Below are 24,786 nucleotides of genomic sequence, written 5' to 3' on the forward strand. Positions count from 1 at the left end.
AATCAAGGAAAGTAACGGAGGCGATGGACAGGATGGGGTTACGTCATCTCCTTACGCACCACAACCCATTTTGTGGCTGCTGGGTCGTGTCGCTAATTTTACAGACCTTTTGCCTAAGGAATAATTTCTTAATTTCTGGCAGTATTATCTATGGTAGGTTTCGTATACTTACGCAGTAGTGCCATATGAACAAAAATTAGAGGGGTGAGATGGGTTCAAAAGAAGAAAATCTATGAACGAATACTGACGCCATTCATATCATGGACATCGACATATTAGAGGTTGGCTACCTGAGCAATGCGCAGTCGCCCTACAAAGCCTAGCTGTAAATAACCCAGTCAGACTGTCAGTGCTGAATGTAATTTAACTGATCGGCGATGATTGTGCTGTACGACTGTAGAGACGTAAGCTGATGGCGTCACCATAGGCTGTTTCTACCTTCGTGCCGAATTCGCGAAGCACGTTGCGTTTCCCTCTATATCTCCATATTCTTAATCGCAAACACACCTTAACATCACTATTCTTACAATTATAGCAAAAATACACGTACTTCTTGGAGCAAGTACTTGGGCGCCGCCACCCCACGCTGCCCTGCTCAGAACATTCGTATGACGGATTTATATTTACCTGGAAATAAAGGAAAGAAATATTTAAGCGATAAGGTTACATTTATTTAAGAAATTCATAATTACATTTAAAATTTATGTATTGTTTTAATGAAGGAGTGCTGCTCATAGTAATTGGTAATGTTTGATGAGATTTCGTTAACTACTGTGTGATATCAATTTGTGGCCTACTTACTGCTTACACTCGAAAAAAAAAAATGTGATTGATATCTCCTACTGTTCCGCCATGACCTTCACAATACGGATTATCACTAACGTGTTCTCGGTGAAGATAATTAAATCTCTTGCGAAGTGTTGAATTTAAAGACTTTTATGTGCCGTAATTGTATAGAACCAGCGTATCGAGAGAATGTTCAGCTGTATTTTCCTGTACTACTTAGCGATCATCGAAATTTGGCTTCGCATTGGTGTCGCTTTACTTCACGCCTCAGATGCAGTTGAGTTACAGATAACAGTATAAAAGTGTCAATAGGCGGCAGCTTCCAATCTGAGTTGAGACATGTCGTAAGAAACATCATTGGACGTAGTGTTTGCGTTTTAACTTACGCATGGTTCTCTATTGGTGAAATGGACGGAGACAACAATCTTTCCGGCAGTCCTATACTATCGCGGTGATACCACAACCATAGGTGGAAGCACAAGCGGCCAAAGACACTACTAGCTAGGGCATAGCCACCTGTGGTAAAGTAACATACCAGCTGCTATTAGAGCCGACCAGCAGGACACAGCAGGGACACCGACGAGCTCGCCCACTGAAGCACAAACAAACCGCCAACATTACCTTACACTGTGCTTACGACTTATGACCTATTGGATACAAAAACGATAGTAAACCTAACTGTTGCAAGTTACTGACGCTGAACGAGGACTCTACACCAGCACCCAGCGCCAGCCTCCGAGCAGCACAGCCGCACAACGTCAAGGTATCGACTTGCATGATACCCACTACTAACAAAGCCTATCCTAGCACGACCTATCGCAGGCAGCAAGACATCCGCTACTGCTCTTACCACCCGACCTAACTATCGCAGAGGTTTTTTTTCCCTTGGCTCTTGCCTTTGCACTTTTTTTCCTCTGCCCTTCAAACCGCTACCCTTCGTTCGATTTCGACCCAATCTATCTCCAGATGAGCGCGTATCAATGGTTAACCATAACCAGACGTACGCAAACATCGCAGTACCCACATCCTGCGACACCTCACTTTTGTGAATACTAACCCTTATGCAGAGATGGCAGCAGACCTATTGTGTTGGCCATCATGCCGGTGTGGGCGTGGAGGGGCTCCACCTCTATATACGGTGACACCCGTTAAAACTTTGGATCACGGACACAAACAGTTTATACTGATAGAACATATCCTGCACACATACTTTTCTGTTACCGAAACGCACATGTTTAATTAAACAGAAATCAAAATCAAGTTTTACCTATCTTTTTTCGGCTTTCCACGTCTTTCTTTAATCTTCAGTGGCAAGCATGGAGAAATGTGCATATCTATTGACAATGGCATTTCATTTAGTGTCTCATCGTGGAGTAGTCTATAGACTTCCCGTACACTGAAGTCATATTCGACAAGTTGCTGTACATGCAACACAGGTAATAGCATCTCCACATACAACAACGACTATGAGACTTCTCGTGCCAACCTAGTTCAGTAGCCTATCGATACTGACAGTCCTGTTGACCCTCTACACGTTGAAGTACGGGTAATATTTCAATACGACAACATCAAACTTTAAAGCATATATGTCGGCGAAGTTTGTCTTACGAAATACGTACCTCCACTCTTTAATATTTCCAGCAATCTATAAGCGATACTTGGTATATTCTTACATCATTTTGTACTTTGATGTTTGCATGCGTTAAACAAATTGTAACATTCAAGTTTCACATTACTCAAAAAAAATAGTCTATCAAATTACGCAATATAATATGAAAACTGGTAAGTACAACAAACATCATGATAATGAAGCAAACAGTTTCCCAAAAAATGGTTCAAATGGCTCTGAGCACTATGGGACTCAACTGCTGAGGTCATAAGTCCCCTAGAACTTAGAACTACTTAAACCTAACTAACCTAAGGACAACACACACATCCATGCCCGAGGCAGGATTCGAACCTGCGATCGTAGCGGTCGCGCGGTTCCAGACTGCAGCGCCAGAACCGCTCGGCCACCAGCGGCCGGCACAGTTTCCCAAAGCTAGTAACATTACAACAAGGAAAATTGTCAATATTATGTTGAGTGAAAATAACGCCTACTGTAAAAGGCAGAAAAAACAATTAACATCTTGTAGTCGAACGACACGAATGCATCCAGTAAGAACAAAAACAATAGATTGTAAAACTATTTTGAAGTTTTTTCATAGCTGACACGTTGTCACTCCGACAACCCCTGCGGCCGTGTAGACGACACAGTGTAACATGTTCTATGGATTAATGGGTAAACTTTTTTTCATGCTATCAGCAACAGCCAATTGCTTCGCTATGCCCTCGTCTAAGCTGAAGAATTGCTCATTATCTCCGAGACACCAGAGAACCAAAGAGATAAGGTGATGATCTCAAAGAACTACTTTTTGTGAAACAATGGGCTATTGTGAGCCTCATTTAACTTAGGTTCTGCTTGTTGCCAGGAAACTCCCACCTGCCAGACCCAGAAGTGATAAATGCAGAGCCAGCATAACCGACGAAAAAGAACTGCCTCTCAGTACTTCCCATAAAACACATAGATTCTACTATCATGGTTGTGCATTGTTTTGATTGTTAATTGAAGCGCATAAAAATTTAAACACCGCCACATGAAGTTAGTCCGAACGCAGAAATTTTAGTATTTTTCGTGTTCTTAATAATACCTACTTCATGCTGCTTCCACCCTAGCTCGGTAGCCTACCCCCATATAATAACCCGTATGTCGATATGTCCAGCAACAGTGTATTTTCTATCGTGAAGATCTTCACTGCGAAATTTGGCCCCTATGTTACAACAAAGTACATTTTTTCTAGTCTAGCTGTTGCATTTTTTGGTGATTTCTGTTGTATTTGCTTTCTGTATTTGACATATCAGATTCGCAAAAATAAACGATATTACCTAGAACGCTAAAGCTGTGCAGTAAATTTGTCGACCTCACGAATTGAAAACAGTGGGTACAAACTGAGGTGACAAAAGTCTTGAGATACCTCCTGATACCGAGTCGAACTTCCTTTCGCCCGGCGTAGGCGGCATCTCGACGTGGCACGAACTCAGCAAGTCGTTGGAAGCCCCATGCAGAAATAACGAGCCATGCTGCCTCTACACAACTGTGAAAGTGTTTTCGGTGCAGAATATTGCGTTCAAACTGACTTCTCGATTATGCCACGTAAATCGATGATATTCATACCGAACGATCTGGGTAACCAAATCAATCGTTCGAACTGTTCACAATGTTCAAATCAATCGCGGTGAAATGGCGCCCTGTCATTCATGAAAATTCCATCGTTGTTTGGCAACGTGAACTCCATGAATGGCTGCAAATGGTTTCCAAGTAGCCGAACATAACCATTTCCAGTCAATTACCGGTTCATTTGGACCAGGGGACCCAGTGCATTCCATGTAAATACAGCCCACACCATTATGGAGTCACCACCATCTTTCACAGTGCCTTGTTGATAAGTTGGCTCCCTGGCTTTGTGGGGTCTGCACCACACTCGAACCGTACCATCAGCACTTACCTACTGATATCAGGACCATCTGACCAGCCCATGGTTTTCGAGTCGTCCAGGGTACAAACGATATGGACACGACCCCAGGAGAGACGTTGCAGGCGATGTCGCGCTATTAGCAATGGTATTCGTGTCGGTTGTCTGCTGTCATAGTCCATTAACGCCGAGTTTCACCGCGTTGTGCTAACGGATACGTCGCACACTGGTTTATGTGGTTATTTCACGCAGTGTTGCTTGCCTGTTAGCACTGACAACTCTATGCAAACGCCACTGCTCTCGAACATTAAGTGAAGTCCGCTGGCCACTGTGTTGTCCGTGGGGAGAGGTAATGCCTCAAATTCGGTATTCTTGGCACGCTATTCACACTGTGGATGTCAGAATACTGAATTCCCATGCGTCTACCATTCCGCATTCAGTAAATTTCTGTCGTACGGCAACAATCACGTCAGAAACCTTTTTGGGTGAATCATGAGTACAAATGACAGCTCCGCCAATGACTGCCCTTTTATACCTTGTGCACACGATAATACCACCATCTGTTTACATGCATAACGCTATCCCATGACTTTAGTCATCTCAGTGTATACACCGAAAGCTCGTAATTGCGGTTTCAGGTTGGTGTCTCCACTTCTGAGTAGAAGTCGTCCATGTCGGCAAAAATCGGCTCTGTAAATGGGTAACTGAACTAATGTGGTTTAAAGAGCCTACAGACGCCGAAAGAATTCCGAGAGGTGCTGCTATGATTGTAACACGACAGTACAGTCCGTACGAATGTGGAGCACAGGTGCTTGGGGATCTTACATAGGAATACTTTAAAGAAAGACAACGCATATCTCTCAAATACCAGTTGAGAAAATTTAGAGAAGCATTATGAGAATCAGACAGTAGTGATTAGGCGCGTACATTTTTTCCTCGCTCAAGACTCGACAGATTGGACAGAAAATCATTAATGTTGTTACTAAGCCGGCCGGGAGTGACCGATCGGTTCTAGGCGCGAGACCGCTACGGTCGCAGGTTCGAATCCGGCCTCGGGCATGGGTGTGTGTGATGTCCTTGGTTAGTTAGGTTTAAGTAGTTCTAAGTTCTAGGGGACTGATGACCTAAGAAGTTAAGTCCCATAGTGCTTAGAGCCATTTGAACCATTTGTTACTAAACACCCTGCGTCATGCTCCGTTCAGCTGCCAGCACAGCATACAAGTTGATGTAGACGCAGACAAGAAAATTCCGGAGCAAGAGCCAACGGTAAGTCGAGAGTACTTTTACAGTGAGGAGAGGTTGCTTGTATAGAAGCACTGCGATTCGATATTAGGGGGGGGAAATTTATGGAATGTGTCGTTCTAAATTCGCGTTAGCTCTTGGTAATTACAATGTGTTTGTGTGTGTTTGTGTGTGTGTGTGTGTGTGTGTGTGTGTGTGTGTGTTTGGAGGAGGGGAGGGGGGCGGTCAATAATGAAGGTGGTAAAAAATTCATGATGGGAAGTGTAAGAGGATGAAGAAACTAACATGAAGTTTGTGGCGTTCATGGACTGGAAGAGATTGGAGGAATTTAGAGACAGTGAAACTCCAAGCAATATCAGAATGGAAAATGACGAATCGGCTCAAGGGTCTGTAGGTGCTGGAGACTGTGAACCCTGCTCGGCTGATTAGTACTTTTTTATATAGTGGGGTAAGTGACGGGAGCTTACTAGATGGTGTTTTATGGTGTTATTTAACTGAGCTAGATGGCTATGAAATGTAAGTTGGTTCGTCTGAAAAAGTATTACCTAGGTTTTTTGAGAACTTTGTCTTGTGGGGACACCGCTTGCATCACGACATACAGCGTAACTGTTGGACACGAAGTTGGATTTTTAGAGGGTCAGAAAAGCACTTTATTGCGTACCTGTCTCAAGTTCATAAAGTGGCACTGCATATGGGCCGTGTCCAGGTTCCTGGAAGAAGTTTGCATTCTGAAACTAACAATACAACTGTTTTTAAGAAAGATAAAGGAAGAAACATAAAGGTATCGGCGACAGGTGTTTAAATCTCGCAACTGCAACTCCACAACAGTCCAACAGAGACCTGGCAGACTGATTACGCAGCGTCTGAAGACCACCGCTACCCCACGCGATGCAGACTGCTTATTGCTTCAAAGGCTGGTTGCTAGGTTCCCTGGTGGCTAAGCCCTTCTCTAGATTAACAAGATTCGTCGATACTCATTTCTTGATTCCCTCCTTAGAAATGCTGTCCTAGGAACAATTAGCTGGGCAGACAGACATGTACTTTTCCGTTAAGCTGTCCTCGGTCAGAGAAAATTTATTTTTCTGCCTGAGTCTCACATTGCAGATATGTTCAACATGACGAAGGGACACACACCACACACACACCACACACACACACACACACACACACACACACACACACACACACACACACACACAACGTTCCGTTTAACTGGTATCAGATTTTCCACATTCGCACGGAAGGTGATAGACCTCAGGTGCCCGAAGTCCGAGATTATATTTCACGCTGCCCGGAAGGTTCCTTATTTTTATGAGTGGTCGAAATATGCGGTCTCTCAGGAGGAATGGTCAGTATTCAGGGAAATGACAGGAGCGATCGTTCATAGCAAACAGCTCTTGTAAACATGGGCTCTAAAATGCGTTCTTTAACCCTCTATTTGGCAAACACAGAAGTATCAACTGGAAAATTTTTTCATATAGTTATAATCATTTTATGTAGACATATGAACAGATTAATAATTTTCGAAATTTTTATATCTATGTTTCTAAAATGCAAATATTGCTTATACGCAGCATTGCTAGTTTGAGGTACATATTCTACCCACACAACAACAGGAACACATAGTAGTATTCCACTTTTATTTCTCATTGTAACGCACAAATATTGCTGCTCCAGTGGGTTTTTGTTCCCCTGGCTCTTAGTTTTGTAGTTATTTAATGTACAAGGAAATGTATCCAACACTGTGTCATTCCCAATCAACACTGTGGTTTTTTGAATCTTTGATTCTTCTATCACCAAACCAGATTTCCTAGAAGAAATAGGCTCTCTGTTGCTGTTATCTCCCAGGATTTCACTCTCAGACTCTCCTTCACCATCAGACAGATGTGGAGTTTAAGGCGACATTACAGCATATCGTCTTCTCCTTGTGACATAGAAGGCTTGTGTATTCATTCCCTCCTGTAAATACTAATCACAGATTGGTAATGCTGCTACAAGCAACACGCTTTTCATGACCAAGATTAATAAAAATTGACGGTAGATTGACAATGTTGTCTATGATCGACATCATTTCTGACCCAATTTTATATACTCCAGACTGTACACTCATAAGATATTTAGCATTACAGCTTCTACTACTGAATAAATGCAAGGAGTACTGTGCATCAGAAGATATACACAGTAAAAAAACTATGTTTACAAACACGTGGTACCGCTAATACAGACAGCAATGCGAAGACTACACCTCGGAAGAGCGTTCCTGGCAATTTTTACAGCTAAGAGTGCTAAATATCTCTGGATCACAGAGAAAACATGTTGTTTGTACGCATCAACGTCAAAGAAAGGCTTGGTTCAGAGCAACATTGCTAAATAAACGGTTAAGAGATATTAGCACTTCATCTTCGATACTCTGAAACAAAACTCTTCCACTGAGAACTCTTTGCTTTCCACATTTTGCGAGGAGGTAGTATGGACAAGAAAAAATTGACTAGAAAACATGGGCTTTAAAATGCATACCTTAAGAACTATGAGCACTTCTTCAGTAGAAAAGGCTTGTTTCACAGTAACGAAGATAAACAAGAGCTCCTAGCTCTCAAGATACAGGTAAATACTACAGAGCCGGTGTTTACTGGATATTTTTTCCTGTTTTGGTGCATACTACCAACTTTCATAATATGGAAAGCAAAGAGCTTGCGTTAGAAGAGATATGTTTCACAGCATCGAAGATGAAGAAGTGGTCACAGCTCTTAAGGATTACTTTTCAGAGCCCACAGTACTAGACTTTTTTGCTTCCAGTGGTACTGCCAGACACACCTATGAATATCCCGTCTCCAGCCATCCTGATTTAGGTTTCCGTGATTTCCCTAAATCGTTTCAGACAAATGCCGGGATGGTTCCTTTGAAAGGGCACGGCCGATTTCCTTCCCAATCCTTCCCTAACCCGAACTTGCGCTCCGTCTCTAATGACCTCATTATTGAAGGGACGTTAAACACTAAACACCACCATACCTCTGAATATTAACGATTCCTCCTGGGACAACATGTATAGACGTGATACCTTTGTCACAGACAGAATTCGGCCTATTATTGCGGGAGAGCACTAAAGTATAGCAGGAACGTAATCTTCTGTTCTCTTTCGTTGTTTCTTCTTGTTTGCTCTTGTCACTTCGTCTGTGTGCACTCAGCGCCTTCACAAACAAAACAACAAAAATATACAACATCCCGCCTTAATTTTCCAACGACAATGTGAAGCTGATAGAAGTTTTTGTGGGGTTTCATAGAACTCTCCAGGTGGTAGGATAGCCCCTTGCGTTAAAAGCGTGCTCTCTACCGCTGCAGCTGTTAACAGTAACCCAGCGCCGGCCGCACTCGGTTCCGGAGCGCCCGCCGCAGCCGCAAGGGGCGTGACATTGCGGGAGCTCGCGGCGTGACGGATCCGCGGCAGTCTGCAGCGGCTGCGGCAGGATAACTGTTCCCTGCCCGGCTGCACGTCACCAGCATCCGCCGGCAGATTGGGCCCGTGTTGCGCTCAATTACCAGCAAACCAGGCCCTCCCATCCACGGTACAGTAGCCGACACTCAACTACGGAAACGCGGCCAACAGCCTAGCTCGGACCCGCCGAACCAAAACTGTAGGGAAGAGTTCATCACTTTGTGTATACCACACTCGACACTCGAAATGGAAATTTAGCAACAAGACTTTATTTAGACTAATAAAAACAACTACACTACTGCCCATTAAAGCAGCTACTCCAAGAAGAAATGCAGATGATAAACGGTTATTCATTGGACAAATATACTACACTAGAACTGACGTTTGATTACATTTTCACGCAATTTGGGTGCATAGATTCTGAGAAATCAGTACCCAGAAAAACCACTTCTGGCCGTAATAACGGCCTCAATGCGCCTGGGCATTGAGTGAAACAGAGCTTGGATGGCGTGTACAGGTGCAGCTGCCCATGCAACTTCAACACGATACCACAGTTGATCAAGAGTAGTGACTGGCGTATTGTGACGAGGTAGTTGCTCGGCCACCATTGACAAGACATTTCCAATTGATGAGAGATCTGGAGAATGTTCTGGCCAGGGCAGCAGTCGAACATTTTCTGTATCCAGAAAGCCCCGTACAGGACCTGCAATATGCGGTCGTGCATTATCCTGCTGAAATGTAGGGTTACGCAGGCATCGAATAAAGGGTAGAACCACGGGTCGTAACACATCTGAAATATAACGTCCACTGTTCAGAGTGCTGTCAATGCGAACAAGAGGTGACCGAGACTTGTAACCAATGGCACCCCATACCGTCACGCCGGGTGATACGCCAGTATGGTGATGACGAATACACGCTTCCAATGTGCATTCACCGCGATGTCGCGAAACACGGACGCGACCATCATAATGCTGTACACAGAACCTGGATTCATCCGAAAAAATGACTTTTTGCCATTCGTGCACCCAGGTTCGTCGTTGAGTACACCATCGCAAGCGCTCCTGTCTGCGATGCAGCGTCAAGGGTAACCGCAGCCATGGTCTCCGAGCTGATTGTCCATGCTGCTGCAAACGTCGTCAAACAGTTCGTGAAGATGGTTGTTGTGTTGCAAACGTCCCCATCTGTTGACTCAGGGATCGAGACGTGGCTCCACGATCTGTTACAGCCATGCGGATAACATGCCTGTCATCTCGACTGCTAAACGGTACGAGGCCGTTGGGATCCAGCACGGCGATCCGTATTACACTCCTGAACCCACCGATTCCATATTCTGCTACCAGTCATTGGATCTCGACCAACGCGAGCAGCAATGTCGCGATACGATAAACCGCTATCGCGATAGGCTAGAATCCGACCTTTATCAAAGTCGGAAACGTAACGGTACGCATTTTTCCTCCTTACACGAGGCATCACAACAACGTTTCACCAGGCACCGCCGGTCAACTGCTGTTTGTGTATGAGAAATCAGTCGGAAACTTTTCTCATGTCAGCACGTTGTAGGTGTCGCCACCGGCGCCAACCTTGTGTGAATACTCTGAAAAGCTAATCATTTGCATATCACAGCATCTTCTTCCTGTCGGTTAAATTTCGCGTCTGTAGCACGTCATCTTCGTGGTGTAGCAATTTTAATGGCCAGTATTGTAAATGGACCGAAAACATCTCTCAGACTTCCAAAACAGTCTCAAACTTCTTTCACACATGTTTTCATGTCTCCTCGGCCAAGTACGTCCCCTTCCTCCCTCCTTAACATTGACCTGCCCATCACACAGGTACACACACCAACACACACACAGACACACGTACACACACACACACACACACACACACACACACACACACACACACACACACACACACACACACAGAGAGAGAGAGAGAGAGAGAGAGAGAGAGAGAGAGAGAGAGAGAGAGAATAGTTCACCGGACTAGGTATAAGGTATGCCCAACTGAAAAGGAGACCTTCGCTGTAGCGGCGTTGTATGTAATCCCAGTAGGTGAATGCGCTTTGCAAGAGATGGCGTGGTGGTTTTCCCTGTCGCACAGGCAGAGTTAATGGCTTCACAGAAATTATCTCATATCTGGAGAAATATATCTGCACTTCGTTGCGTGACTGCTTCCTCCTCATCAGCACAAAGAACAGTCATCCAGTTTCTTCGCACAGAAGGGCATCATGCGTTACAAATTTGTCACAGGTGTACGGAAAGCAGAATCTCGCACGGTGCACGGTATCGTTGTGGTGTTGGTGTCATGGGGCGGGGCGTGTAAACATCAAGGGCATGCCAGACGCTGGGTAGGCGCACATTGTCAGCACTAGTGCCACAATTTCGGCTGTGGAGAGGTTCAGACGCACAAATCGTCAGATAACTAACTACATGTGACACTGGTGTTGAACATTCGATAAGCAAAGGAACATAAACCATGAAAAGTTTCATTACGGCCTAATTTCTGAACAGTGGCTGCACAAGTCTCTTTCAGAGAATCAGAGGACGGCGAGAATGTGTGTTTGCCTGAGCGATCCGTTGAGATACACGGAAAAAGGAATAGATTTCATTGCTCAGATTGTGGCGTGGTGTCACAACGTCGGCTCTGCCTCCAGACGGATCTGAATGGAGTGGCTGTATCCCGGCTCCCCTCGTCCAAAAAAAGCACACTCTGTTCCAGAGGCCGTTTTTTCTCCAACAAGGAAGGACGTATTTTCATTGACTACCAACAACGGGGTGCAACACCGAACGCTGAGTAGTATTGCGAATACGTTACTAAGAGTCATCAAGAACACGTGATGGGCAAGGTCTCGAAAGGGATCGTGCTTTTCCAGGACAACATGTGGTCAGGAACATCCTCTTTACAGTCCTGGTACCTCCTCATGAGACTCGCTTATCTTCAGCCCTTTAAAACAACCTACGGAAAATCAGAGGTTCACCTGCAAACAAGGAAATGCAAAGCACCATGGAAAGCTGGAGGTGTCAGTAACCACAAAAGTTCCATACTGAAGCCATCCACTCCCCTCCCCAACTGTTGAGATCGGTGTATTAGTTTTATTGGTAATTATGTATAGTTGTACTGTTCGAAATGAACCGTAACTACAATATTATTAAAATTTCTTTTTACATATAACTGTAGTCTCCTTTACATTTGACCACATGTATACATATCAGCCCCTTAAAAGAGCACACTGTTGCTTTGGGGTGTTGTAGAGGGTGCAGAACTGGTACAAAACAGTCATGTAAATTCTTCTTGAATAATTCGAAAACGACAGCCACTATCGAAAACACGTCCGAGTACAAAATTTAACGACGTTAAATGTCCTACAAAAATATCATGTTCGTGTTTTTTGCAGGACTAATAATAGTTTGCATCTAGTGAGCGAGAGAATATGAAAATCTTGTGAGTGGTATTTGAAGGTGTTGCGGGTTGCTATCAACCCAGTGGTAGGAGCACCTGAATCACCACAGGGTGGTCAGAAACAGCCTGAAAAGCTTGTAAGGGTGTTGCAGGGCAGACTGTGCTGAGAAATAATTGTTCTGAAAAAGATTCGATTGTTGCGCCGTTTCCGAGGTAATTAGCACTGAAGTTAGCCAATCAGGCCATTGCGAGCGCAAATTCAAGTAGCTTGGCAGATACAATTAGTGTGAGCTGTTCTCACAGCGCAGATGATAGTGCAAGAGACTGCTCAGCCTTTGGCTCGGGTTCGATTCTTACTACCGTCCCACTTCCAATTTTTGTATCGCTCTCTATTTGGGTTAAAAAAAAATGGCTCTGAGCACTATGGGACTTAACATCTGTGGTCATCAGTCCCCTAGAACTTAGAACTACTTAAACCTAACTAAGCTAAGGACATCACACACGTCCATGCCCGAGGCAGGATTCGAACCTGCGACCGTAGCGGTCGCGCGGCTCCAGACTGAAGCGCCTAGAACCGCTCGGCCACCACGGCCGGCCTCTATTTGGGTCTTAGGAAATCAAACGGAGGACACGTTTGGCGACACAGTTTCTGGCGTGCAGAATGAATCTGCGCATGCAACGGCCCGATTGGATAACTTCAAATATTGTCCGCTTCAAAGGGCTACACGCAGATAAAGACATATTATGTACATACAGGCAGGAGGTCAGCTACTTTCCAGTGTTATTATAAACCGCGAATGAATTATCGTACCAGCAATGAGAGACCAAATGTTGGCAGGTTTTGTACGATGCAAGTGCACGCGAATCGCCTAATAGGCCATGTCACATGGCAGTATCTACAGTATTAAATAATTATACATACATTATTAAATAGAAACAGCTGATGGTCAAACATTTATTTTATACATTACTTGACGGCTGTTGACAGCCCTCTTCCAAAAACGTTTAATCTACATTATTGTTTCAGTAATGCTGCACTGATTCGTATGTAGTGTGTTCCTTGCTCGTTTGCAACTGTCGGCGTTGTCATTAAAACATCGCAGATCGCTTCTTCCATTTTCTGTAAAACGCCAATATTTCAAAGGAATGAAAATTTTACGAATAAATTTAAATCTTTCATTAAGAAAAACAGTTTCATTTAAGAACTAAAAATTTCAGCACCACCGCTATGCAAATTGATATACCAGTTTGTAACAAAAAACAAGAACTGTTAGGACCGAGACCAAACAAATACCGAACATAGCGGCTACTGACAGCTAAAGCACCAGTATCTATATTAACTGGTCGGTTTTTCCAGACCCTATACCAGTGTGGTACGTTGTAGACAGTTATCATTTACCCTGTGTATAATTGTGATTAGTTAGTTAGTTACGTGTTCTAGAGATGATGTGAAGGATTCTTTTATCGTAATTACGTCGAACAAGTCATTTTACATTATATGTCTACATGATTAATGTTAACATTAATGAACACATTATCATTTCAATCCTGCTTATGCAGCTACACTTCTAAAGTAGAAAATCTTCAACGGAATAGGAGTTGTCCAGACGACATGATTTTCAAATTAGATTTAAACCTTGCTTCACTACCTGTCAGACATTTAATGTCATTGGGCAAACGCTCCAAAAAATTTTATTGCTGCACATAGAACGCCTCTCTGAACCACTAAGAGCTTAAACAATGGGTAATAAAGGTTAATGTCCCTCTAGTGTTATAGGTATGTTCATCAATGTCCTTCTCAAATTTTAGTGAATTATTTATGACGAACTTTATTGGGATAAATACGTACTGTGACGGTGCAGTTAAAATGCATGGCTCCTTGAAGAGGTGCCTGTTTGACGTCTGTGGGTGAACACCACGTATTCTTCTTACTGGTCGCTTTTGTGCAAATAATACTTTCTTTCTGTGAAAGGACGCATGCAGAGACACAACTGTCATTTTTTGCCTCGTTCAATACACAAACACAATGTTGTTGTTGTTGTTGTGGTCTTCAGTCCTGAGACTGGTTTGATGCAGCTCTCCATGCCACTCTATCCTGTGCAAGCTTCTTCCTCTCCCTCTACCTACTGCAGCCTACATCCTTCTGAATTTGCTTAGTGTATTCATCTCTTGGTCTCCCTCTACGATTTTTCCCCTCCACGCTGCCCTCCAACACTAAATTGGTGATCCCTTGATGCCTCAGAACATGTCCTACCAACCGATCCCCTCTTCTGGTCAAGTTGTGCCACAAACTTCACTTTTCCCCAATTATATTCAATACCTCTTCATTAGTTATTTGATCTATCCATCTAATCTTCAGCATTCTTCTGTAGGGCCACATTTCGAAAGCTTCTATTCTCTTCTTGTTTAAACTATTTATCTTCCATGTTTCACTTCCATACATGGCTACACTCCACACTAATACTTTCCTAAACGACCTTCTGAATTTTAAATCTATACTCGATGTTAACAAATTTTTCTTCTTCAGAAACGCTTTCCTTACCATTGCCAGTCTACATTTTATATCCTCTCTACTTCGACCATCATCAGTTATTTTGCTCACCAAATAGGAAAACTCCTTTACTACTGTAAGTGTCTTATTTCCTAACCTAATTCCCTCAGCATCATCAGAATTAATTAGACTACATTCCATTACCCTCGTTTTGCTTTTGTTGATGTTCATCTTATACCCTCCTTTCAAGACACTGTCCATTCTGTTCAACTGCTCTCCCAGGTCCTTTGCTGTCTCTGACAGAATTAAAGTGTCATCGGCGAACCTCAAGGTTTTTATTTATTCTCCATGGATTTTAATTCCTAATCAAAATTTTTCTTTTCTTTCCTTTACTGCTTGCTCAATATACAGACTGAATAACATCGGGGATAGGCTACAACCCTGTCTCACTCCCTTCCCAACCACTGCTTCCCTTTCATACCCCTCGACTTTTATAACTGCCATCTGCTCTCTGTACAAATTGTAAATAGTCTTTCGCTCTCTGTATTTTATCCCTGCCACCTTCAGAATTTGAGAGAGGGTATTCCAATCAACATTGTCAAAAGCTAGAAACGTAGGTTTGCCTTTTCATAATCTTTCTTCTAAGATAAGTCGTAGGGTCAGTATTGCCTCACGTGTTCCAACATTTCTACGGAATGCAAACTGATCTTCCCCGAGGTCGGCTTCAATCAGTTTTCCCATTCGTCTGTAAAAAATTCGCGTTAGTACTTTGGAATTATTATATGCTTCTTGAAGTCTGAGGGTATTTCGCCTGTCTCGTACATCTTGCTCACCAAATGGTAGAGTTTTGTCAGGGCTGGCTCTCCGAAGGCTGTCAGTAGTTCTAATGGAATGTTGTCTACTTCGGGGGCCTTGTTTCGACTCAGGTCTTTCAGTGCTCTGCCAAACTCTTCGCGCAGTATCGTATCTCCCATTTCATCTTCATCTACATCCTCTTCCATTTCCATAATATTGTCCTATATACTCCTTCTACTTTTCTGCTTTCCCTTCTTTGCTTAGAACTGGGTTTCCATGAAAGCTCTTGATATTCATGGAAGTGGTTCTTCTTTCTTCAAAGGTCTCTTTAATTTTCCTGTAGGCAGTATCTATCTTACCCCTAGTGGGATAAGCCTCTACATCCTTACATTTGTCCTCTAGCCATCCCTGCTTAGCCATTTTGCAATTCCTGTCGATCTCATTTTTGAGACGTTTGTATTCCTTTTTGCCTGCTTCATTTACTGCATTTTTTTACGAATATAATATGGAAGAAAATTGATAATATTTGTACAATGAACCCTCTGCTTGTGGAGTATTTACGTACAGGGAGGTATCGATCCAGCAACCTTCAGATCGAATGTCACGTAAAAAGAGGCGTGTCGAGACGGAATGTGAGAAAAAAGAAAGGGGGGCCAAGGAAGAAAACGCAGTCTCGCTCTAGTGACGAAAATACGCGAGATGTGGGCCAAGGCCAGTGTCGGGACTGGCGCACAATGGCTGGGGGTCGGCGTGTGTTCTTGCGCGGCCGGCTGACCGGGATTCCGGCGGAGGGCGGCCGCTGAGTCACGGCCGCGCTCGGCTCGGCTGAGCTCAGCGCAGCTCAGCACACCTGGAGGCGCCGGGGCTTTCTCCGACCTTGCCGAGCAGCTGACGATTGCGATAACGTTATTTACCTCTCCTCGCAAGATAAATAACAGCGCGCCGAAAAGAGGTTAGCGCACCGAGCCATCTGGCTTTCACGGCGCCGCGGTAGTTTTCCGAAGGATCCGCGCGGGGAGGAAATTATACTCAACGTGGGCGCAACAGGAAGTACCTGCGCAGCACCGGCAGTTCTACAGCCGGTCGCACATTATGCACTTGTAGTTGCAACAACGGGAACGAAAGACGGTGCTTTCGTTGTAGTTTACTGATGACCTATCGGCTGTTAAAACTTCCGGTACGTAACCAGTTTTTTTTTTGGCCTGTAGGTAATTGTCGGCCGTCCTGGTAAACACTGAAATTACCGCGGCACGTTACAGCAGCACGTCGCTACAGGAGCCAGAACAAAATGGCGCAGCCCATTGATAACTCAGAAACAGGCTTCGCCATTTTGTAAACAAAAAGTATTTACGCAACTTTATTCTCGAGGAGATAATTACAACTACTTAACTATCCCTGGTGTCTTAGTGGATCTGGTTTGGAATTCCCTGTTCCAGTCTGTGCATGATGTATCAAAAGATGTGGCTGTCTAATGCGGATCATTGATAAGCAGATGTGAAGAACAGTGTTCCAGAAAGTGAATAATTCTGCAGCTGAGTATGACTCTGAGCACTATGGGACTTAACATCTATGGTCATCAGTCCCCTAGAACTTAGAACTACTTAAACCTAACTAACCTAAGGACATTACACACATCCACGCCCGAGGCAGGATTCGAACCTGCGATCGTAGCAGTCGCGCGGCTCCGGACTGAGCGCCTAGAGCCGCTAGACCACCGTGGCCGGCAGGCTGAGTATTCTCTGATCTGACACTAACTGGCAGATAAAATTGTGTGTCTTACGGGGACTCCAATCAGAGATGATGATATTTGGTTTGTGGGGCACTCAACTGCGCAGTCAACGGCGCCCATACAGATTTCCAATTTTTTTACACATTCCAATTTTCTTACACAGTCCAATCAGGCTCAACACGGCCGGAAACCGAACCCGGGACCCCGTGATCCAGAGGCAGCAACGCTAGCCACATTTTTTTAAATTTCATTTCGTTCTACATTGTTCGTTGAGTTTGTTCGGGGCGGACGTACGATGACCCCGTTTAGGTTCTTCATTGATTCAGTCACTCAGTTTTTTGTTACAGAGGGTAACTAACTCTCTGACCGAACACACTGAGCTACCGTGCCGGCAGCCACTTGACAACTCCAACCAGGGATCTTCGCATTTCGGGGTAAGTGCTCTCCAGGCTGAGCTACGTCAGCTCCATTCACGACCCGCCCTCGCAGCCCTCCTTTCGCCATTATCTCAACCAACTTTCCAAACTTCACAGAAGTTCTCCTACATACCTTGCACGACTGACATTCCTGGAAGAAAGTCGCACTTTCGAGTCTCCAACCCGTTCACAGATTTTATCCGACCGGAAATGTGATAGTTAAAACATTCTTATTACAAGGTAAGAGGCCGTATTATCGTCCCCGATGCTAATTTCGTCCCCCTCTAGGAATTTTCTGTTTCCATAGCTGGTAACAAATGTTTCGCTGTCGATAAGTGCGTGACCTGAGTTCACTGTTTTGTTGAGCAAGTATGTTGTGTGAAGCACGTGTAGCTCACGTAACAGTCAAATTAACAGCCTGCAGTTCCTAGTGTGAGTAATGAATTGTGTTCAAATATTTGGATGTATTTCAGTGTTGTGCTGTGGCTTCCGGTGTGTAATCGCTATAGTCAAGGGTTTAGCTATGTTGCTGAAAACCCTAGTTTATTGTCACGAAAGATGCTCATGATCTACGTATAAATTCATACATACTGAAAAACTAGGAAACATTGTTCATCCATGAACTCCAGGAGATTTATAACAGTCAAAACGCCTGGCCTTGTTAGATTCAGTCCAAATTAATTATTAGTTTATTATAGGCACAGGAAAACTTAGGTAACAATTTTCCAGACGGTGTTATGGAAAGTTATGTTGTGTATGAATGCGTTATTTTATGTATACAACCACATGCTACAAGGATTCTTTTCTCTTCGTTAAGCGATAACGTGAGTCGAATGCTCATCTTCTTAGCACTCTTACTCGGAACGAGGCTTCAAATTGTAATTCTTTAATGATACAAGTCGTTTGAGAAATTTATTTGCCAACCTTGTTATTATTCTTTATTGGTTTACTTATCTCATTAACCCTTCTATTCGTACCAGTTTTGAAACGGAAAAAAATACAAACGTGAAAAAAGAATGCATTTGGGAATCGAACATAGGCTGTCTGCTGCTCACCAGAAAGCTGCCTTGGTCGCTTTGTCAGTGGCGCTTTCGTTACACACTGGTTACCTTGTGGATAAAGAAGTGACTGTCAAAAATGTTTCTTTTCTCGATTTCTAGGAAAGTAGGCATTTGCAGACCCCGGATGTGGTGAAGTTTCCGACTGTCTATCAATCCGGTCAGTTCTGAGCCGAATGCGCGTCATAAACGCGGTGCTTTATTGAAAATCGGGTGGGGGAGACGGGTGTTAAGCCCAGATACCTTAGGATTTTCATTTTAGGTCGTACAGAAGCGAGATGCCAAATGTATGCCGAATCGAAATGCACTGTAAAAAATGTTAGAAGGAAGGATCTAAGTGAGATTGTCTGTGATGGATATACCCTGAGACTCTAATGGTTAATGGTATGTATTCATTCCGATTTTATAGCCATTCATATTCTAAGAACCGCACCAAACAACGGGGTGCCGTCCCCGCATTTCATAGGTTGACACTCTTTTTATTAGTTCTCAACATTTCATCATGACATAGAAGATAATAGCGCCTGTTGACCCCACATGGCGAGAGGTAATTAAAAGCGTTTATTCAACTCCTTGAAACCAGTTAAGATTATGTTTTGAATAAGGCGGCACTGTCTGTGACACACAAATTATCAAAATGAAAAAGGAAACACATTCCATTCAGAACCATACTTTACTGGGAAAGCAAGCACCAACATAACTAGGATGAAACGTCCTCATCGCATAAATAGTTCCTCATTGCAGGAAAATGCATTTAATGTTATGGGAGTTATAGGAGGACAATTATCGACTACGCTCGTAACTGCAAGTAATCGGTTTTCACACTCTGCAGGATAAGGGTAATTTAGATTTTATCGTGGTCTGCCTGTTCTTGATTAGCTTCTGACGTGGAAAATACATTTCCAACTGCAGTCGATCCTTGACGGGACCGTTACTCGATATGATGTTTGACAACTCAGTATAACGACAGTTGCGTGACTTTGGAGGAGGCTAAGATGAGCAGCAATGGGGGACGGTTTGGAAGGTACTCGTTAGCAGTGTTCGACGGGCAGCGAGTGCAAACCTTCGCAGCTACGGCCTCCCGAGCCGCCAACCTGACAGTCACGACTTGCCCTCACCGTCGCCACTCAACTTCCCCGCCAATTATTTGCAGCCTAGAAAGCCAACTGCTCGCTCACCGGCTTTCAGTCGACGTAGAACAAATTCTGTGCTTCAGTACAACAGTCCTACGCTGAGAAACTTTGAGCACTTCAAGGTGCTTAACCAAAGACGCTACCAAGCTTAACACGCCACGTTTAATGGGAAACAGTGAGCTCAGTCTTCGTACTTTCGTTGCAGCTTCTTCGTTGATTAAGGAATCAATCTGCACCACGCATGTCCATACTGGTATCTCTGAATTTTTGGGGCTAATTTTGCTTTATTGTTGGGTAAGAGTTTGGCAGAGTGAGACAGCAAACCGCTAACGCACAAAACTCGTATTCAGGAGGAGTGGGTTCAAATCGCAGAGCAACAATCCAGGTTTGGGTTGCTGTAGTTTCCCTGAATTACTCAGGGCTACTGCCTGCGTAACTCATTTGAAAACGCAAGGACTTTATCGCGCCCTCTACTTCTGCTTCGTCTCTAATCACCTTGTCATAAAAGTGTAATTAAACCCTCAACTTCCTTCCTTCTTCGCTTGGGATAGATTTGGATAAACAGTAAACAGCACGAGGGGCGTATAATTAACTGAACAAGGTATTTCTAAGTCTGTTAAAACAATGCATTATATTTTGATAATATGTCCACTGCTACGATACATACAGATGGTTAGTTCCTGCTTACTTGAAATTACTTCCCTTCTTTATTCACACCCTTTTCCTAGTGGTGTTGCCACTCCGCTATACAGTCCTTGAATGCTTCTCCTGGAATGTACCTCACATCATCAAAGACAGTGTCGAAAATACGTCCTTTCAGCACTGATTTTAACTTTGGAAAAAAAAAAGAAACACAACAAATGATTCTGTAACGTAGAGTGGGTGAGGAAGAGGAGTTACCTGACTTTTGACGAAAAGAACCTTGCGAATTGACAGATTTGAATGGGTGGCTACAGTGTCACGGTGATGGAATCTCAAGTTGTGTTGCCCAAATTTTTTTGTAAGTATTATCGCACGATCTTTTCAAACGTTTACACAATAATGCGAGTTCACTGCTTGACATTCAGGCAAAAACAGTAAATGCACATACCCATCACTTTTTATTTCGATCGTGACTGTCTCGTGACTGAGGTCCGTTGCCAACTCAATGCGATGATCGGTCGCAGTGTGATAGCCGCAAACACAACAGTCGTCTCCTGTGATGAATCCTAACATGAATTATCATCGTGAGCTTATTTAAATAATGCATTTCATCTGTCCATTCGATATTTTTTCGGCTCTTCAGCTGTAAACAAACTTGCTTGCAATTAACTGCACAATTAATTTCTTTGGTTAAAATGCCTTGACACGATTCAGTTGAGATTCAGACTTCTTCTACAAGCTGCCCGAAAGATGACAGTTGGAGTGTACAAGATCCGTAATTCGCTGAATATGAGCGGCACCAGCTGCTATCGGTGGCTTCGTTAGTGACACCATTTACTGATCCCGGGTTCGATTCCCTGCGGGGTCAGGATTTTCTCTGCCTCGTGATGACTGGGTGTTGTGTGATGTCGTTAGGTTAGTTAGGTTTAAGTAGTTCTAAGTTCTAGGGGACTGATGACCATAGATGTTAAGTCCCATAGTGCTCAGAGCCATTTAAGCCATTTACTGACTGACCCCCTTATGAATCGGAGCACCAGGCGTAACAAGGCGTCCGACGTCGAGCAGCATCTCCGGAAACTTGTTTCAAAAGTATAAACGTTGTAGTAATGTTATCTCTACTTGGATGCAAAATTTGACATTGTAATTTTCCTTGTATAAACCAAGATTTTCTAGCAATAGCGAAATCAAGATTAAATAAGACTTTTTTTTACTTTCAGCGTGACTACATTATTTAGTCAATTTAAATAAGGTATCAACAATGTGAATAACGCGGTTACTGGGGAGGCTGCGAGTAGCACGTCAGGTACGTACTTCATTGCATGGTACTAAAAAAAATGAAATTTTAAAAATTAGGATTGTTTTTTAGAGATCTGACGGGTTTTATCACAGTTCTACATAAATGCAGTTTTTTTTTTTTTGTGGTATGGACACCAGACCCTCTGTGTTCAGTTTCCGTCGCTATGTTCACGGCCCCGACCGTGTAACTATTTAGTGTGTTGCCACTCAAATTACCATTCATTTCTAAATTACGAAGTATTTGATTAGGAGAATATAGCGACTGAGGAATATCTTAAAACAATTAAAATTCGCTTCAGTTGTAAGAAATTTGTCTTTTTTATTGCGCAACTGGTTTCGGAAGCTCAAATCTCTATCATCAAATGCCATCGACTGCGAACAAGAGGAGGAGGAACTAGCTTTTAGAAACAAGGGGTTGACATACGGAAAACAAGGTAAACCTATGAAAAGTGGTATTAATCATTTAATTAAGAAATGAATGTATGGTGGTCGGGCCAGTTAGTTACGGGGATCAGTCCCACACCAGATAACGCATGAGACTGAAACAAAGAAGCTAACATAGAGGGTGGGTTCCTAGAAAAATGGAAAACAATTATAAAACTAAAGTGGTTTTTATTCCATTAATAATTTCCTGAATTCGGCTCCTAGTCTTTTCTTTACTGAACTTAGAGGTGTTTGCTGTTATCTCACTGTCGGCCGTGGTGGTCGTGCGGTTCTAGGCGCTCAGTCCGGAACCGCGTGACTGCTACGGTCGCAGGTTCGAATCCTGCCTCGGGCATGGATGTGTGTGATGTCCTTAGGTTAGTTAGGTTTAAGTAGTTCTAAGTTCTAGGGGACTGACGACCTCAGATGTTAAGTCCCATACTGCTCAGAGCCATTTTTGTTAACTCACTATTTACAGTGATCGGGCTGCTATTTTAACTAGAGCATGACACAGTTCATTGTACGACACCCCAGCATGAGCTACAATTCATCCGCAATTTATCTGCCAGTTGTTCATCTGCAGTTTTCTGTTTTTGGATCGTATTTCTTCAATAAAGAACTTACGATTCTTCGCTTTTCGTAACGAATCTAGCGTCATTCTGCCAGCAGTGTGAATTACTGCGACTCTGTGAATATTCCTTAGACTGTTCGTTGACTCAAGCTCATCTAGAATGGCAAAATCTTCGTTACTCGAACTACTACAATACAGTGAGCGCCAATACTGCCAGCTAAATAAAATATTCTAACTACTGCAGGCACTAACTACTGATAGGCATACTTAGCAAATGAAAGATAAGTCATTATATTCCATATATACACTCCTGGAAATTGAAATAAGAACATCGTGAATTCATTGTCCCAGGAAGAGGAAACTTTATTGACACATTCCTGGGGTCAGATACATCACATGATCACACTGACAGAACCACAGGCACATAGACACAGGCAACAGAGCATGCACAATGTCGGCACTAGTACAGTGTATATCCACCTTTCGCAGCAATGCAGGCTGCTATTCTCCCATGGAGACGATCGTAGAGATGCTGGATGTAGTCCTATGGAACGGCTTGCCATGTCATTTCCACCTGGCGCCTCAGTTCGACCAGCGTTCGTGCTGGACGTGCAGACCGCGTGAGACGACGCTTCATCCAGTCCCAAACATGCTCAATGGGGGACAGATCCGGAGATCGTGCTGGCCAGGGTAGTTGACTTACACCTTCTAGAGCACGTTGGGTGGCACGGGATACATGCGGACATGCATTGTCCTGTTGGAACAGCAAGTTCCCTTGCCGGTCTAGGAATGGTAGAACGATGGGTTCGAAGACGGTTTGGATTTACCGTGCACTATTCAGTGTCCCCTCGACGATCACCAGAGGTGTACGGCCAGTGTAGGAGATCGATCCCCACACCATGATGCCGGGTGTTGGCCCTGTGTGCCTCGGTCGTATGCAGTCCTGATTGTGGCGCTCACCTGCACGGCGCCAAACACGCATACGACCATCATTGGCACCAAGGCAGAAGCGACTCTCATCGCTGAAGACGACACGTCTCCATTCGTCCCTCCATTCACGCCTGTCGCGACACCACTGGAGGCGGGCTGCACGATGTTGGGGCGTGAGCGGAAGACGGCCTAACGGTGTGCGGGACCGTAGCCCAGCTTCATGGAGACGGTTGCGAATGGTCCTCGCCGATACCCCAGGAGCAACAGTGTCCCTAATTTGTTGGGAAGTGGCGGTGCGGTCCCCTACGGCACTGCGTAGGATCCTACGGTCTTGGCGTGCATCCGTGCGTCGCTGCGGTCCGGTCCCAGGTCGACGGGCACGTGCACCTTCCGCCGACCACTGGCGACAACATCGATGTACTGTGGAGACCTCACGCCCCACGTGTTGAGCAATTCGGCGGTACGTCCACCCGGCCTCCCGCATGCCCACTATACGCCCTCGCTCAAAGTCCGTCAACTGCACATACGGTTCACGTGCACGCTGTCGCGGCATGCTACCAGTGTTAAAGACTGCGATGGAGCTCCGTTTGCCACGGCAAACTGGCTGACACTGACGGCGGCGGTGCACAAATGCTGCGCAGCTAGCGCCATTCGACGGCCAAAACCGCGGTTCCTGGTGTGTCCGCTGTGCCGTGCGTGTGATCATTGCTTGTACAGCCCTCTCGCAGTGCCCGGAGCAAGTATGGTGGGTCTGACACACCGGTGTTAATTTGTTCTTTTTTCCATTTCCAGGAGTATATATATATTTTTCTGACGGACACATGTCCAGATCGTCCGCTCGTAGTAACCTCTCATAACTCTGGCATCTCATAGAACACTTATTGTTAATGCTTTGCAGCATTTATATAAAGATCGTACCATCTTCAT

At 44.2% G+C, this 24,786-nt stretch overlaps 1 protein-coding gene across 9 annotated transcripts in view; it reads right to left on the reverse strand.

The window, feature by feature from the left end:
* Window positions 1-24,786, reverse strand: part of LOC126354975 (sphingomyelin phosphodiesterase) — a 387,938-nt gene that overhangs the window by 189,992 nt on the left and 173,160 nt on the right. Inside the window, exon 1 of one of the 9 annotated variants that reach the window (XM_050005119.1) lies at window positions 551-622. The exons of 6 other annotated variants lie outside the window; for them this stretch is intronic. The gene's annotated coding sequence lies outside the window, so the exon portion shown is untranslated. Of the gene's footprint in view, window positions 1-550; window positions 628-1,321; window positions 1,379-24,786 lie in introns of those variants that run through there. 2 more of the 9 variants (XM_050005101.1, XM_050005109.1) reach the window with 2 other exon arrangements.

The sequence above is a fragment of the Schistocerca gregaria genome, chromosome 1, assembly GCF_023897955.1.
Source record: "Schistocerca gregaria isolate iqSchGreg1 chromosome 1, iqSchGreg1.2, whole genome shotgun sequence".
NCBI classification, from domain to species: Eukaryota; Metazoa; Arthropoda; class Insecta; order Orthoptera; family Acrididae; genus Schistocerca; species Schistocerca gregaria.